Consider the following 18,292-nt stretch of genomic DNA (forward strand, 5'->3'; position numbering starts at 1 on the left):
GCAGGCTCTGGGAGCACTGTCCCTCAGGGAAGGCTCCAGCAGGCTCTGGGAGCACTGTCCCTCAGGGAAGGCTCCAGCAGGCTCTGGGAGCACTGGTGGAGGGAAGTGAGGAAATGAATGCTCACCTGTGTTAGTGATGTCTGTGTGCAATGACTGTGTCTCTGACAGTGAAGAGAAATTCTCCATCCCTATGAGACTAGTGGACAGGGCATAGTGAGTCCTGATCCCTCATCCTGGTCCACTGCTTCTGACATCCCTCCTGGGATGTCAATGCCCCGGGATCAGGCTGTTCCCTTTGATGAGGTGGAACTTAGGAAGAGGGTCCCTCTAGGACCACAGCAGACCTTACAGCAGGGAGAGTGTTGGGATGGCCCCTGATCTAATTAAAGAAGTCCTTCAAAGACTGTGTTTCCTCTAGCTGGTAGCAGAGTGAAAAGAATGACCGAGGACTTGCTAAAAAAGCCTTTGCATTTATTTCATGTTGAATGGTTTCCTACGCTGCCTGTTAGGTTTTTTTCTGAGATACAATTTTCTTCTATGCAGACTTATTTTTTTTTTCTCTGAGGGAACTGTGTTCCTTTGCAGTTGGGTCAGTTCCACATGGGCAGGAGAGCTCATGCACAGGGTGGTCCCACCCCAAGCTCCATAAGTTTGGCAGCATCTTTCTGGTATTTTGCTTACCTGGCAACATCAGATGGTTAGAGAACCTATGCCAATATTTTCAAATTAAGAACATTTTGGGGACAAGCAGGCGTAGTGTACACCTTTAATCCCAGCTCTCCATAGACAGAGGCAGGTGGATCTTCCTTTTCTGTCTTCCCAGTGTTGTGGTTAGAAGGAGGTACTACCACACCCAGCTGAGAATCTCCATCTTTGCCTTTGAATAAGTTCAGTGATGCCCCAGTGTCTGCCTTGGAGTGTGCTCTTGGCTCCTGAGCCCAGAGCCTTGCATATGCTAAGCAATGCTCTCCTACTGGGTGGCACCCTCACTTCCTCTGTGCTTTTAAGCATGTATAGAAAAAACTCTGCTCTCGTTTTGGGTCACTAACCTTGTGTCCAGTCCTTGTGTCCAGTCTGGCATTGGCACACCAACCAACTCCACCACTGTAACCGCAGCTGTCAGATTCATGGTGGCTCTTTTGGATCTGCTTACTCTTGAGGGTACTGGTAGTGTCGTGTTTTTAAATTGAACATCAACATTTCAAGCTCTTGATTTGCATGATTTTGCGCAGTCTTCTTGATCAGCTCAGGTCACAGTCAAGAAGACATCCTGGAGGGGTTTGCTAAGCTGTTGCTGGCTGAAGATGGAGATATTCACTGTATGTGATGGTTTGAATGAGATTGGCCCCCATAGACTTCTATATTTGAACGCTTGCTTCCCAGTTGGTGGACTGTTTAGGAAGGATTAGGAGGTGTGGCCTTGTTGGAGGAGGTGTGTCACTGGGGGTGGGCTTTGAGGTTTCAAAAACCCACAGCCATTCCCTGTCTTGATCTTTCTCTGCCTCACTCTATGGGAGCTCTCAGCACTGCTCCAGAACCATGCCTGCCTGCCCCTAGATCTCCTGCCACTATGATCACAGACTAACCCTCTGAAACTATAAGCAAGTCCCTAGTTGAATGTTTTCTTTTATAAGTTGCCTTGGTCAAGTGTCTCTTCACAGCAGTAGGCAGTAACCAAGACCCTGAGGGTGTGGACAGTATACATGGTTGCACTGCAGCTCCCTGGTCAGTGCTGGACCAACAGCAAGGGCATTGGGTCCTCAGTCCTACAACTACAAGAGCTCAAATCTGACATAACCCAAGTGACCACAAAAGCCGGTTCTTCCCCAGCACCTCAGATAAGGGCACATCCCAGCCAACAAAGTTTGACTTTGGCCTTCTGAGGCTCTAAGCAGAGAATTCATTTGCACCTTCCTTTTCACCTCAGCTTTGGATTGGGAAATAATAGGTGGGTATGATTTAAGCCACTAGCTCTGAGGTTCTAGGAAGTGCACCCATGAAATCCAAGATCCAGTCGCCTGGCCTGGAGTCCATTCTGCCCCGTTTCTCCCTCACTTGACAGATCTCATTTGCTTCCTCAACGATGAGGGGTGGGTCAGTCCGGTGTCCGTTTCTTCTCTTTTACAATTTTTTTTGGGCCCCCAGAGACTCTGTATGTCCTCAGTGGGTTCACACTTGTGACTGAGGGTCCAGGAACTCCAGTTTTTCCTTCACCACGGGGCCGGTGATGATAAAGGACCTTGACTCTCAGTATGATCTACCTGGCAAATCCTGGCCAGGAGGTAATAGCTTCTTCTACATTGTTTAGTTAGGGTTTCTAATGCTGTGAAGAGACGCCATGACCACAGCAACTAATATAAAGGAAAACATTTAATTGGGATGGCTCACTTGCAGTTTAGGGGTTTGGTCCTTTATCATTATGAGAGGGAACATGGCTGTGTACAGGCAGACGTGGTGCTGGAGAAGTAGCTGAGAGTCTAACATCTTGCAGGTAACAGGAAGTGGTCTTAGTGTCACACTGAAGGAAGCTCAAGGCAGAGATCTCAAAGTCCGCCCCCACAGTGACACACTTCCTCCAACAAGACCACACCTACTTCAACAAGGCCACACCTCCTAACAGTGCCACTCCCTTTGGGGGCCGTTTTCTCTGTTTTCTCTCAAACCACCACATACATTGTCTCACATGATTCTACTACCGTGACTCCCATTTTCAGAAGGAGAAAGTGAGGCCTACTGCGTTAGGAGACTAGTGCCGTTTATTGAGAGGAGCTGCTTTTGACCCAGGACTTGAATGAGCAAGTGGCTCCCGAGCCTGCGGTTTTAACAGTTGCATAGTTTCCCCTTCCCTCTGCACAGCGCTTCCCGTATTTTCCAGAGATTTTTGTCTACCAAACAAGCTGCATTTATCAAGTAATAATTTGTTTTCCCATTTTTTATTAATCAAAGCCATGTATGACTGACAATCAGGGGTTCAGATCAGCACAAGATTAGTGGTGTTATCACACTGAGTTGATGTAATTCCAGCCCAAAGCAGAGAAATGATGTCTCAGTTAGTAGTCTTGCAGCCTTATCTCTGGTAAATGTGTCATTTCTGCTAGGCATACAGGAATGTTCAAACAGCTCCCGAGTCCCCATTACTCCCTGGGGACTCCTGTAGGGGTTTGAGGACTGGAGATCAGGACCACTGACTCCCATCTTCCAGATGCTAATTACCCGTTCTCCTCAGGTGTCAGCACCTCTGTGACCGGCCCTGGTGTCTTTCTGCACGGTCATCACTGTTAGGGCCAGAGTAGGCAGTGTGACATCTCTCTACATGCATACATACACACAAGTACATGCATCCACACCCATACCGTACTTGCACGAATGTGAACATATACGAGCTATCATCCTTGAACATCAGCCTCTCTCCTAACAGCGATGGTTCAGTTTGCATCTAGGGTTAAGGTTTCTAATCTCACATTGCCATAGACACAGGATGATGTGAGCTTAGGCTCGTGAGGAGGGTTGCTTTTCACACCTGAACAAATGTAGCCTGAATTCTGTTTCTCAAAGCGGAGTACAATAGGCCTGAGTGTGTTATTCGTTCATTGGAAATATATTAATAGCTATATGTGGCAGGCAGTGTGAAGGACTCAGGATTTCTTACAAAGAAAGGGTATAGGATCTCTGCTCTCATGGTGCTTACAGCCTGGGGAGCCAGGCTAATCAACAATCATTAAGTGGAACAAATGTGTGAGCTGGAGGCTCCCACCTTGGAGATGCAGGGATGGGGTGTGTGAGCTGGAGATGCGGGGATGAGGGGTGTGGTGAGCTGAAGATGTGGGGATGGAGTGTGGTGAGCTGGAGACTCGGGGATGGGGTGTGTGAGCTGGAGATGGGGGGATGGAGTGTGTGAGCTGGAGACTCGGGGATGGGGTGTGTGAGCTGGAGATGGGGGGGATGGAGTGTGTGAGCTGGAGACTCGGGGATGGGGTGTGTGAGCTGGAGACGCAGGGATGGGGTGTGTGAGCTGGAGGCTCCCATCTCGGGACCTCTTAGAGAAGACCTCCTGGACAGCTGAGACCTTCAGGATGAGAAGGGACTAGTCTGGTGTGAGGGTAGAGGAAGTGGCAGGGGATTTCACAGCCCAAAGGGGTCAAAGCTGGGGCTATGGAACATAGTAGCTGGGCGTAACACAGGAACAGCTGCACATCTGAGTGGGGTACTGCTCTGTCAGGGCCCTCGGGTACTGGTCAGGGTTGGCACAGGATACAGGAAGACTGGTTAAGAGAGTTATTTGGAAATCTACCCACTCTTACATCTTATCCACCCCAAGCTCCACCCTGGGCGACACTGACTTCTATCCAGAGACAAGGACATGCTAGGGTGGTCAGGAGCGCAGTGATTATCAAGCAGCTAGGATTTATGGAGCACTCATTACATACAGGGCCGTCTACAAAGAACCTGGCCTGTGTCATTTCATTACTATCACACCGGATCCCAGTAGCTGTCATTTCTTATTCTCACACAAAGCCTTCAGGGTGTCAAGTCACAGATGCGATAGGTGGTGTGAACAGGATTCTGCCTCTGATCACACTAGAACCGAGAGCACAAGTCAGCTAGCCCGACTCCTCCCATTTTACCAGCATGCATGGCGTAGGGAGCAAGGACAATGTAGACGTGTTGAGAGGACCCCAGAATCTCCGGAGACGTAGGAAACAGGCGTGTTCTAAGGGGACGCAAAAGGAGACTGCAGAGGTGAGGCCCTCCATGTCAAAAGGCTTTGAACTCAGGCCAGCCAACCACATTCAGTCCCTTCCTTCGGCCTCTCCTCCAGGGCTGCTGGGGAATCTGAGAGTGGGAAATGAGGCTTCCACCTTCCCGCTGTTTCCGTGGGGCCTGCGGTGCCTCCCCACCCTATTTGCAAGGCCATAAATAATCGAGATGTATTACTTGGGGATTGCCATGGTAACATCTTCAGGTTACCAGGGATGTGAGATCCAAACAAAAGTATTCGATTAAATATTTCTGGCCACTAGAGGAATGCAGCCACGTAAGCCTGGGATGCAGGGGAGGAGGGGCAAGGAGGCTTCTGGCTTCTTTGTCCTTCCTCCTCGGAGAGCTACAAGGCTGCTGGGAGGATCCTTCCTTCCTTGTTCCTTATTTCCAGGCCCCTTCACCTTCTCTGGAAATACAGGCCACAGCTCTAATGTAAACTAGGATCCTGAAAGAGATGCTGCAGGCTTTCAATAAACACATCCTTTTCTAATTGGCTTAGGATTGAGTTGAGTCTCCAACTTCAAAAAGGCCTCACATCCATCATCCTCAAATGGAATCAGCAGCCCTGAAAGCCTGTCTTGCAAAAGCTCCCCGCCCCTGCCAACACCAGGAGCATGATGCAGACCTGCAATTATTGTCACGGTGAGAAGAAACAAGGGTGGGATTGATGTGGCTTGGGGTGACCCTCTGTGGCGGTCCCTGGGGCTGGAGAAAGCTATTCTGTAGCCACAGTCCTCCCTGGAGACCCAGCCTGGGAATGAATCTGTCTCTACCTTTGGAGCCCCATAACCACTATAAATATGTTTCTAATAACCACGAGGTGTTTGTTTAACATAAACTCTCTCTGCCCTCTAAGGTGGCCGAGAAAGTGCCGAGTGCAGCAGAGTTGAAGAGGCATAATTAAAGTCACGCTGGCAGGCCTCAGTGTGCCAGCCGGGAAGAGGATAAATCTCTCAGCCACTGGGTCAGTCTCTCTGTGGCTCCACCTGGACGAGGTTAGAGTTAGAGGGAACCTTGGGAGCCTGACCTTAGGCCTCCCTTTGCAGAGAAGGGCGCTGAGCAGGAGGCAAGACCAATCCTTCTGAAATGTGGTTTCCCAGGGCCGTGGAGACAGCTGAGCACAGTACCCGCTTTGCATGTGGACCTAATCTAATCCCTAGAGCCCTGTAAAAAGCTGGGTGTGGCGGTGCTCACTTGTCAACCCAGCTCTGGGGCTCACTGACCAGCCAGCCTAGCCTAATTGGCAGGCTCCAGGCCAATAAGAGAGAGACCCTGTCTCAAAACATAAGGTGGATAGGTCTCAGAGACACTAAAGGTTGACTTCTGGCTTCCATATACATATGCATGTGCAGGTATACACACACACACACACACACACACCATGGTTTCCTGATCCTTTTATTTCTGTTCATATCTATATCTCTGGTTCCAGGGTAGTGGTGGTGGTAGTGGTATGGGAGTCTGAACACAGAGGAAGAACTTGGAGGAAGGGGAAGTTGGGAGCAGGGACACTCAGTCTCCAGGCCTTCTGGGGACAGACCTCAGATTACCCAGTCTGCTACTGTCTTGAACCTGTCCTACATGTCATCTTGTAAGCCCAGCCCTTTTCCGGTGACTCCAGCAGAACGCTGTATGTTCCTGGGTCTTGTAGACTAGTTATCAGTGGTCTCTTCACAAAGTCAGGGTACCCTTCATTGAGGCCACTGTCCCATCCAAGTGTAATACACACAAGTGGGCTTTGAGATGAGACTTCAACACAGGAAAATAGAGAGGGGGCTGGCCAGGGGCCAGACCATGGCTACCCCATCCAGCCTTCTGCTCATTCCCACCTACCCTGGAGTTAGTTAGCATCTCATACATTGTTGATGAAACATTTGTCCTGGGCTTCAAGGTGAGCCAGGGAATCAACCGACAAATATATAAATAATTCTGAGCAGTGCCGAGAACAGAGGCCAGGAGTGAGGGCTGCAGGGTTATTTCGAGTGGGGGAGTTGTATATTGCACTGGTCTGCACTCCCGTGACCCCCACTCTCCAGCAGCCCTCTCTCCTGATGCAGCTCTGATGAGAGTTTATATTAGCCAGCACCCTCGATTGTGAGTCTATTTACAATCCAGGCATCGGTGGCTTGCGTGAGAGAGAGAGATGGCCCATCCCCAGATTAGTTAAATTGGAAATAAATTGGTTGTTAAATAAAAGTCCTCTGTGGGATGTGACAGTGATGAATGAGGGATGGATGCGCCTGGGGAAGGGAGTGGTAGATTTCTGGATGGAAACTGTGGAGCTGAACCGAACCTGGAGTTTGCGCAGGAGCCTGGATGGTCTGAGGTCCGAGAATGATGGGGGCAGGCACGGCACCAAGGAGGACCTTTGTTTAGAGTCCAGATTCCAGGTATGAGAAGGTTGGGGCCACATGGGCTTGTAATCCCAGTGCTGGGGAGGCAGAGAGGGTAGATCCCAGCCAGCATAGCCTACTTGACAAGTTCCAGGCCCATGAGAGACCATGTTGAAAGGAAGGAAAGAAAGAAGGAAGGGAGGAAGGAAGAAAAGAGAGGAAACAGAGAAAGGAAAGGGAGAGAAAATACACCTGAGAAGGTATATACTAAATAATTGTCTGACCCCCACATGTACCCACACAGACCTATGTGTTCATGTATGTGTCCACACATATGCACGTGGAGACACAAAGGATGGCCGTATGTGTCTGAGCCGTCATTACTTTCCAGGATGACAAGGTGGGCAAAAGTCAACACCTCCCATCGTGTAACCTATGGTTGGCACACAGGTTTAGAGTTTCTTTCCAAAGGCCCACCTATTACAGGGGTGAGACCTTTAAGAGGTGGGACACTACGGAAATCCTTTAGTTACTGGGACCTCAGCATACTGGTCTGTTTGCCAGGAGAAGCCTTTCTTTGAACCAGCGCCACACTCTGCTTTTCTTTCTGGTGAAGAAGTGATTTCTTCCTCTTGCACGTGCTCTGCCATTTGTCACAAGGCCAACTAGAGCCAGCACTGTGCTGTCTGGACTTTTAGCCTTTGATATGTGGGTGTGATAAACCTTTTTCCTTCAAAGGAGCTGTGTCTGGTATTTTGTCACAGTAACAAAAACCCGACTGTTACTCAGCAGTTACAGACTACAGGACTAGGGCAGGAGTCCAGGGCTCTGGGCTCCTAGGCTACTTCAATAATTTTTTCTTCTTCTTTCACATCTGAGTAGTGAACACCTTCTCTCCATCCTCCAACCCCTGTAAACTCCGCTGTCAAGGACAGAGAAACTGGTGACAACTTAAACTAACTGTATCCTTCTCCCAGAGTGTTTGGGTCTCATTAGGCACCATTAAGTCCCATTAAGATCTGTAACATCTGTAAAAGAGAATCTCTTCTGCGGCTAACTCTCCCAACTTCTCTTTATTTTCCTTGCTATCACAGGGTCACCTCTTGAACCAGGATGGATAACACATCACAGAGGGGGAAGATGAGAGAGAATCTGTTGATGCAGACACTGAGCCAAAGAATTGCAGAGTTAGATGGGAACAAGGCCTGTCTTACACCAGCACCCTTTACACACATGGGAAAAGTGAGGATGGAGTAGGAGGAGTGTTGGTGATAACGAATAAGGGTCTCCCTGAGCATGCACACTGTGGGACACAGAGGGTCACGCCTCTCTGCTACTGTCCTGTGAGCACCACATCCTTTTTTCCTTGGCACCCCACTTCACTCAGACAGGTCCCCAGATGGATCAATGCTAACAAAGATTTACTATGGATTCAGGGGTGTGGGAAGAGCTGGAGCTGGGGATGTGTTCAGTAGGTAGAGTGCTTGTCTGGTGTCGAAGAAGCTGTGCAGTTACTCTCCAGTCACTGCTTGTTGCATGCTGTGGTCCCAGCACTCAAATAGTAGAGGCGAGAGGGTTGGGAGTTCAAGGCTATCCAGATACATAGTAATAGCCTGTAATACTTGAGACCATTGCAAAATAAAATACAGTAGAACAAAACAATAGTGGCTAGGCGATGCTGAACACAGATGCCTCCCCTCCCTGGGATTACATAGGAATGGAGCCGAGGAATGTTTGTCTTCTCTGGATTCCCTAGAGGTCACTGTGTGTGTGTGTGTGTAGGGGGGAATCTCACAGGAAGAATGTTCCTGGCTGCTCTGGCTAGCCTTGGCAGTCAGCATTCTGTTGATTCTGCTAGAAGAGCCAGCCAAGACTGAGGCTGTGTGGGATCCTGAAGAGCTGTGGGTGGGTAGGGAAGCCCTCCTTTGCTTCCCCATGTTCTTCCTCACACTATCGAAGAGACAGCCTGGGGGTGGAGAGATAATTCTTCAGGGGAATTAAAGTCTCTTCCTTGAAAGGTAACAAATTCCTCACTAATTATGCTATTATTTTATTATGCAGCCATAATGAGAAAAAAACAAAAAATAAAAAAATTAAAAACCCAAACCTCTCAAAGCCTAAAAGGAAGGTTGTAGCCAAGACTTATCCAATTTAATAAATCCTCTCCATCCCGTAATTATTTCCTTGATTCTTTTAATGCAAGTCTGCAGGAGGGTGGAGGAGTGGTCTCTCCCTGCCTGTGGCAGGGGGACAAGAATACTAGGAGAGGACAACAGAACTTATTCCCAGCAGCCCACCCTGTCTAGACAGGTGTCGTCAGACCTAGCTGTCCCTCACCTTTGTTCTCCATCTTGCCTTCCTAAGACAGGGATGCGAGAGGATGAGGACAGGCTAAGTTCCCACCCCTTTTCCCTGAACTCTGACCATGGTGTTAACAATGCCTATCTATCACCTGTGACCTGGCCTTGCTACAGCTGGTACCCATTCCTTCAGCATCTAATCCTTCAGTTACAAGCCCCACGTCCCAAAGGATAAGATAATAGAGTGAAGATGTGTTGCCTTTTCAAAATCACAGTGATGTATCTACTTCTTGGTGTTGAGGATGGAGCTTGGGGCTTTGCGTGTGCCAGGCAAACACTCAACCAATGAGCTGTGTCCTCAGTTCCAGAGTCACAGCCTTTGGACCAGACAGGCCCTAGTTCATTTTTAGCTTAAGGGAACAGCAAATTCTGTTTAATGTACTCTGAGCCACTGATGTCTTTATCTGTGAGTTGGAGATGCCCATCCTCCAAGGATGCTATCAGGGATGTTGTGTGGACCAAAGGACATCCGGGCATATGGATGACACATAATGTTTGTCATAGCTGTTGTCCATCAACAAGTCTCTTTCCATGCCTCCCACCCACCCAAACCTTAAAACCTTAAGGTGAATATCTGGAAGGGGCATTCAGATTACTGGAGGAGACACCTGGCACAATGGAGGTTTCCTTGGTGTTTATGAACATTCATTAACACTTGGCCTATCTCTCACTATCTTGTGATGGTGTTTTAAGGTGGGCATCCAACCTGGAACACGGTAGGCGAGTTGAGATGAGGGCACCAGGGAAATTCTGGGAAGCCTTGTTTCTCTGATCCTCTGGAAGAACTGGTCCAGGAAGAATTCTGCCCTCCTACTCCATTACTACAACCATGGAGACTGCCTGTAGTGTGAATTCCTCGGCATCCTAAGACAAAGCAGCCTGTCTTCTCTTAAGCAAGACACTGAGTCTTGTTGACCCTATATCCTTACTACTGCAGAATATGGCTCCAAATGAGGTCCTTCTGTCCAAATGGAGCCCTCCCCAAACCCTAGACTCTTTGTTATCTTCTCTGTGGTCAGGTGTTAATGATACCCATTGACCTAACAGGTACTGTATCTAGGCACTGCCTTGATGCTGTGAACCCTCTAGGCAGCCTAGGGTGTTGCTAGAAGGCTGATTCTGGGATTCCCTGGTTGGATTTCAGCAACTCAAACTCCTCAGGCTTCAGTTTATCTACATGTAGAATGGGGCATACAAATAGAAAATACTTATTACCCTAAGGGGTTGGTAGAGGTGATATGTAAGAAAGAGTTTTGTGAAGTAGGCAGTAGAAGGGGGTCTAACACTTTCTGAATATCTGTCATTAGTCTATAACAATGTGAATCTTTGAACACATAGTATTTCTTTGGGTTCTAAGCATCATGTGCTACAGTTCATTGTTTACCCAATGAATCAGTCTTAGGGAGATAAATTGTATAATTCTTACCTCCTGCAGTCAGGTAGGACCCTGGAAGACATTACTGTTCTTACCAATTCATAGAGATGTGTGTATGTGTGTGTTGTTGTTGTTGTTGGAGCTCACAATTTTGAATCTGTTCCATCTTAACTAAAGGTCAGAGAGTTCAAACCTATTCTTGCTCCTCAAGGATAAATAACAGGCTGTTTGGACAAAGGTATGTCTACTGGATGCCTTGCTACTCAAAGATCAGACAACAGGATGTTTAATTTAGGGCATGGTTATCAGGTGTTTTGAGATGTAAGGAGGTATTTGTGTTAGGAGGTTATATCCTTGTATCAAGGGGAGGGAGGTCTTTTGCCCTCCCCTTCTGATTCAGGTAAATAAGGACGATGAGTGATAAACTTGAGGCAGTCACAGTGTTCACTGGACTCTATCCTCCCGACTCTATCGTCCATCTCTTGTCTGTTTCCTTCTTCAGTCCTCATTTTCTTTTTCAGGAACATATGAACAAGTTGTGCCGGACCTGACACTGTGTGTGTGTTTTATGTTTATCTCACTATGTGTCCTGGGCTGGACTTGGACTTTCAATCCTTGTAGACCTGAGCACATGCCCTTCATTGAGCCCTGTATTAGCCAAGAAAACAGAATGAACAGCTAATGTGTATGTGTGAAGTAGGAATTCATGTGCTTACGAACACCAGGAAACTTCTGCAAGCTGGGGAGCAGGAAGGTTGATGGAAAGTTCACTTTGAGTCCTGAGGGTCAGCGGGTCTGGAGTGCTGGTGCCAGAGGGCAGGAGTAGATGTTAGCAGATGGAGAAATGAATTCCCATCCCTCTTTACTCTATTCAAGGTCTCAAGGACTGGCTGGCATCCTCCTGTCTGAGTGAGGGTGATCTTGTTTACTCAGCCCATGGGTTCAAATGATAATCTCCTATGGAATGAAGGCATCCACACTCCAAAATACTCTACACGAACAACCCTAAATTCATTGTCACAACTGTTTACTTGTGGGAGTCTCTAGGGAACACTAGAATGATGGATGGTGGAGTCTTATTTGACCTTAAGAAACTGATGCTCTATGTGTGGTAAGGAAAATTCAACACACTTTACATAGGAAGGAAGGCCATGACAGAGAGAGGCAGAAAGAGAAGCAATGAGTCCTTAGATGGGAGAGGGGCTTGAGTTAGATGTCACAAAATGAATAGGATTCACAAAGTCGGGGAAGGTGGGTTGGTAATCCTGGGAGGGATTTGGACTATCTGGAGAGAATCCTAGAAATAATTCTGGGGAGACAAGGTGCCGAAGAAAGTTGGCCATTGATTATATTTCACATGAAGTTGCCAAGGGCAGGCTGTTGCTCACACAAACCAGTTTGGCATCAGATACTTGTGTGTTCCAATATGCACCCATACAACACTGACTTCCTGCAATGGTCAACCTCTTGTCTTTGGGAGCCCATAGCAGAGTGGGCACTAACTTGTTTCTCTGTATTACTCAGCTCTTGCTGCATTTGCTTCTCTGGAGTGGTCTATCTGGTGACTCCTGGCCAGTCCCTCTTGCTCAGCTTGATCAAACTTGATACCCTCCGAAGTTGGGGTCACAAGAGAAGGCATGCACACGGCTTGGCCACAGTGCCACTAAGCAGGGCTCCTGAGGACTCCCAGAGAGCTTTGGTCCCGGCCACTTCCTAGCCATCTGAAGCCAGTGGCAGAGATGAGAGTCAGGCTTGAATACGGCAGGAAAAATGTGGGTGGACTTAGTTTCCTGGCCTGTGTAGAGATGAGGTTGAAGTCTCTGTAGGTAGCCTGTGTGTATTTGGGAATGGGCCCATGCATTGCACGTGTTCCCTTAAGGGAAAGTGTTGGACAAGACTGAGGTGGGAAAGTCTTCGGATCCTGCTTCTGCATCTCATGTCTATGCTGCTCATGTTGGAACAGGCTAAGGATCTCCATGGGGTGATTCTGGACCCTGACACTAACCTTCTCACAATGACCATGGACCCAATCACACATTAGTTGTGTGTTAGAAAATTCTCAGTGTGGAGCAGGAGTGATTGACAAGTTCTATAACCACTTGATTCAGCTTGACTTCCACGCGCATTTTAGTTGGGCTGGCTGACTTGGAATTTTTATTAGTCTGTCCTCGTACACCTGGGATGCTGGGTGTATTTCTTGGAATGCTCTTTCTTCTTCTCCTTCTTGTCTTTGAATGTCTGCCTGGAGCTTGGTTCTTTGCATTCCCCTGTTTTGCATTCAGAACTTTCTAGTCAAGCCTTGAGGACCATTGTGGTCCCACACCCGGATACATTCCAGGGGCCCTGCCTCTCCTGTTACTCCTGCATCTAATCTTTGTCTCTAGGGAGGGTTGTGTCCATTTTCCCCTCTTTCTCCACCTCCTGATACTTGTCAGATCTCTTATCTCCTGCTGGCTCTTTGTCCAGACTTCTCTCATCTTGTGGCCTAGCCAGGTCTGTCTTTTTCACTCGTGAACTTTTTCTAGGTTATCTAGTTCCCCAGACCCCATCACATTTCCCTTGTCTGGAATGCTGTTCTGTTTTTTTAAATTTATTTATTTATTAAGGATTTCTGCCTCCTCCCCGCCACCGCCTCCCATTTCCCTCCCCCTCCCCTGATCAAGTCCCTCTCCCTCATCAGCTCGAAGAGCAATCAGGGTTCCCTGACCTGTGGGAAGTCCAAGGACCGCCCACCTTCATCCAGGTTTAGTAAGGTGAGTATCCAAACTGCCTAGGCTCCCCAAAAGCCAGTACGTGCAGTAGGATCAAAAACCCATTGCCATTGTTCTTGAGTTCTCAGTAGTCCTCATTGTCCGCTATGTTCAGCAAGTCCGGTTTTATCCCATGCTTTTTCAGACCCAGGCCAGCTGGCCTTGGTGAATTCCCGATAGAACATCCCCATTGTCTCAGTGTGTAGGTGTACCCCTCGCGGTCCTGAGTTCCTTGCTTGTGCTCCCTCTCCTTCTGCTCCTGATTTGGACCTTGAGATTTCTGTCCGGTGCTCCAATGTGGGTCTCTGTCTCCTTTCAAATGGATGGAAATAGAAAACACTATCCTGAGTGAGGTAAGCCAGACCCAAAAAGAGGAACATGGGATGTACTCACTCATATTTGGTTTCTAGCCATAAATAATGGATTGCTGTTCTTGAAAGAGTTTGATTGACAGGCCAACCCTGGCTAGAATGGATACATTATGTCAATGATCACGGTTAGGCATGGCCTTTCTTAACGCTGTGAAATGGACAAGTTCAAAGCCACAAACTGGGATTTTTGGGGAGTATGTGTCCTGAAATTGCTCGTATTTCTGTGTGTGTGTGTGTGTGTGTGTGTGTGTGTGTGTGTGTGTGTGTGTGTGTGTGTGTTTATACCCCCTTCTCCCATTGCTGGGGCTTGAACCCAGGGCCCTTCCCCATGCTGGCAGGTGAGAGTCCACTAAACAGCATCCCTAGCCTTTAGGTGGTTGTCATCTCAGTGGGGTCACTGCTTTTTCTTCATCTCTTTTTTTCCCTCCAATTACCCCTTGGACCCGGGACCAGGTACCAGAAGGCAGCATATAGGAACCACAGGATCTGGCATGCCCTCTTACAATCCCCTCAGGACAAGAACAGCCGGAGTTCCTGTATATCCAACTGACCTGACTTCTCTCTTTAGCAAGCATGTCCTAGACTGTTCTGGTGGGGAGAAGGGGTGGGTCTTTCTGCCGCAGATTATCAAACATGGATGATCAGATTTCTGTGACTCACACCCCTCTGTGCCTCCACGGTTACTGTGACTGTCAATCTTTACTCTCTACGCTCTCATCAGTCTCTGGTTCTGTGAGCCCCACCATGATTGACGCCCAAGTCCCCTTTTCCAGGAAGACCATTTGCATCTTACAGGCATTCTGCTCTTGCAGTTATCAGTTCCAGTAAATTTTAAAGACATAAAAAAAAAAAAAGAAAGAAAAACTGCCAGGATATTGTTGGGAGCCTATTTTATGGCCATGGCTTTAAAACAAACAAAAATAGCAATTCCATTAGTAGTTGGAAGTCATAGTAGGTACTGTATTGTTGAGGGTAAATTTTTCCTGCTACAGTAACCCTGTGCCGCAAAGATAATAAACACATAATTGGAGAGTGGTTATTGGCAGGCCGGGTAGACAGCAGACAACACGTCACACTTGCAAGGTCACCTGGGAGTTGAGGTAGACAATTGCTTAGTGTTCTGAGAAAATTCTTCTCTGTAAATGGAGAGGGATGTGAGGCAGTAGAAATACCTGGCCCTGAAACCAGACACATCTCTGTCCCTTCCTGGGTATGGAGGGCTGAGCGGTTTGCTTAATATTATCAATAAAATGAGGCTAATCCTGCCAGGTGGTGGGGATTAAAAGTGATTGAGGTGGAAGGGAGTAGAAGGTCCCTGTAAACTGTTCCGCTAGAATTTCCACGAAGGGTGGGCTCTTGTCCATCTTTATTCTGCTTTTCACCCCCAGTGCTACCTCAGTGTCTAACAAGTAAGAGGTTTATTAATGTGGCAATTAGTGTACTGTTTCTGTTGTTATAGTTGTTTTCCTTTTAAACCACGGGTAGGCATTAAAAAGCTTCTGATGTTGTTAATCCCCCTGCCTTCCAACTAAACCTGTCTTCCTGTTCAGGTCCCACAGCCTGAGAGTGCTATTGGGTAGCCAGTCATAAAACGGAAGAAGACCTGAATAATAAAGAAAAACAAAGTAAAAGGGCCTCCCACTCCCCCGTGAGATTGACGAGCTACAAGTATGGATATTTTAACCTTTTGACAAAAACAGTTTTGAAGCAAATTACGATAGTTGATTTAATAGTAAGACTGCCGGATACAAAGCAAGTCTTAGCCAGGTTAGGGTTTTGTTCCTTGATTTATAGGAAATAGTTTTGGTGTAAATGTTTATTAGAGTCGGGTTCTCTTTAGAGGTGATATATGGTGTTAATACACATTAGCATGAAAAATGGTGTCTCTGGCTCTCTCAGATTGCACTGGGTCAGAGCTGCGTGTCTTCCATGGCTGGGAACATTGCTTGCCATTGTTTTCACCCCACAGCCTTTATGGTTCTTTATCAACTTTATGTCCCAGTTGTCACACCTGCGTGGCTCTTGCCTTGCTAGTCAGAAGGCACCTTTTAGTATTATTGATGACCTTCTGCTTTTTTTGATCACGTCATTTATTTATTCATTCTATCTATCTATCATCTATCATCCATCCATCTATCTAATCTATTATCTATCTATCTATCTATCTATCTATCTATCTATCATCTATCCATCTATCTAATCTATCATCTATCTACCTACCTACCTACCTACCTACCTACCTACCTACCTACCTATCTATCTGCCAGTTAAGCAATGCTATCTACCTGGGGAACTTCAGTTTCCCTACTTTTAAAGTGAGGACTACAATAATGCCCCTTACCTGTGTTGGGTCTCTTAAGAACAGATACTATTTTTGTTTGTTTGTTTGTTTATATTATTTTCTCCCTCAAGCAGTTGTATAACAAGTCACACTTGGCAATGAACATGCAACAACTTTGGTTGGCTGAACGGGAGAAGATACGGTCCCTGGGGCAGTGATGAAGGTCCCCCAATGATTATTTATTTATTTTTAGACATTCAGGGACAAGTTTTCCATTAAATCTCAGTGAAGCATCGGTTATGACTCGGATGTAAAATGGCACTTACAGGCTCCTATCTCCGTGGTCACAGCCGGGGGCACCGCTCGGGTGGCAAGCCCTGCTGTCCACAGACTGGCTCAGCCTCCCTTACTCCTCTACTTGCTGTTGCACTGAGATGTGAGGTGAGGTTTTTAAGCCTCACGCTTGCCCACTCAGCCGCTGTGAATGCCACCCCTCCCCCACCACGAGGGGGGTCTTTAAGCTGCTTCTTGTGGGGCATGTGGTCATGGCAGTGAGAAGGGTTACTTTCTCATGGCAGTCATAAAATAATCCTGACAAAAGCAACGTATGGGCAAAAAGGTTTAGCTTGGTTTACATGGCTGGGGGCGGAATACACGGCATGATGAGAAGATGGGACCTTAGGCAGCAAAGGGTGAAAACAGGAACAGGAAGCAGGGGGTGGGGGTGGGACTTGGATTGTAAAGCTCAAAGGCTTAGACTGACTTCCTCCATGAGGCTCCACTTCTTAAAGGTATCACAACCTTCCCAGACACCAGCAGCCTCAGATCAAGTGTTGAACATTTGCGCCTATGGCGACATTTCCCATCCAATCCACAGTAGTAACTGATAGGCTTTCCTTTTTTCGACTGCTCTCTTTCTAAGTCCTTTCATCTTTGGATACACCCAACTTACTTAGCTGCTAACCCTGATGCTGCTATGTGCTTTAAGCGCCTGCCCTACAACTTTCTAGGCTGCCCCTCATTGTCTGCTTTGGAACTCATTCTCTTGTGGATAGAGTTGGCAAACACTATATAATTATGTTGGAAATCACAGGTTCCTAGAGACTGGGGGATAATTATGCTTAATAGGAATAAAATGAATTCCCAGTTGCCCTCTACAGGGTGGATGACAGTTCGACCCTATATTTACCTTCTAATGATATGGCAATTACCATCTAATAATTACCCTGGTACCGGTTGGCATCTGCCCAGCCATTAATTGGTTAATGGCCATTGTGCCATGTGGGGAACTAAGAATATGCCTGCTCTTTAATTTCCATATCTTAGAAATCTTCAGCTCCTTGGGAGACTCCTAAGAAGCATGTGAGGAGTAGGGAGGAGCGGTGCTGCCTGAAAAAGGATCTGAGTTCTTTGCTGGGGGTCCAGGAAGGCAAACCCAGTCCATGGCGAGCAGCAGCAGCAGTAGGTGACCACGAGGGGAGGACTTGGAAAAGGCAGAATGATGCTCCTCATTTCCATTCTTATCCAAACAGAGCTCTAAAGGTGCTCATATGAAGATACATCCCTCAAGCATCTCTTAGACTGCTTGGTCAGTCCATCCGTCTCCGAGCACATGGATTGGGTAGCATATAGCCAGCACCCCATGGTGTGCAGTGATCTAACTCTTCTCTGCTCCTCACCTTTGGGTCCTACTTGTTAGCTCTGTCTGGTGGGTCTCTTTGTCAGTCCAAGGATCTTAGTCTTGTCTCTGAAAGCAGACCAGGAGTGTTCCAAGAGGTGTATCTACATAAACAACACCTTGTGTCCTGTGCATGTCGAGTCTAGAGCCGGCACGTTAAATATTTGTTAAATGAATAACAGTTAGCAGGACCCAAATGTGAAGGAGAAGTTCAGGCTCAGCTTGGTCGTGACCTGGAACCAACAAGTATCTTCCTTTTCCCACACACTATTTCCTCATATGAAAATGAGGTTAATAATAATTGATGGTGATTTTCATGTGTGGGAGATCCAAAATGACCATACACACTGTATGTGGAACTTACATATTAATGCCCATCACAT

This window comes from Microtus ochrogaster, chromosome 5, assembly GCF_000317375.1.
Source record: "Microtus ochrogaster isolate Prairie Vole_2 chromosome 5, MicOch1.0, whole genome shotgun sequence".
NCBI lineage: Eukaryota > Metazoa > Chordata > Mammalia > Rodentia > Cricetidae > Microtus > Microtus ochrogaster.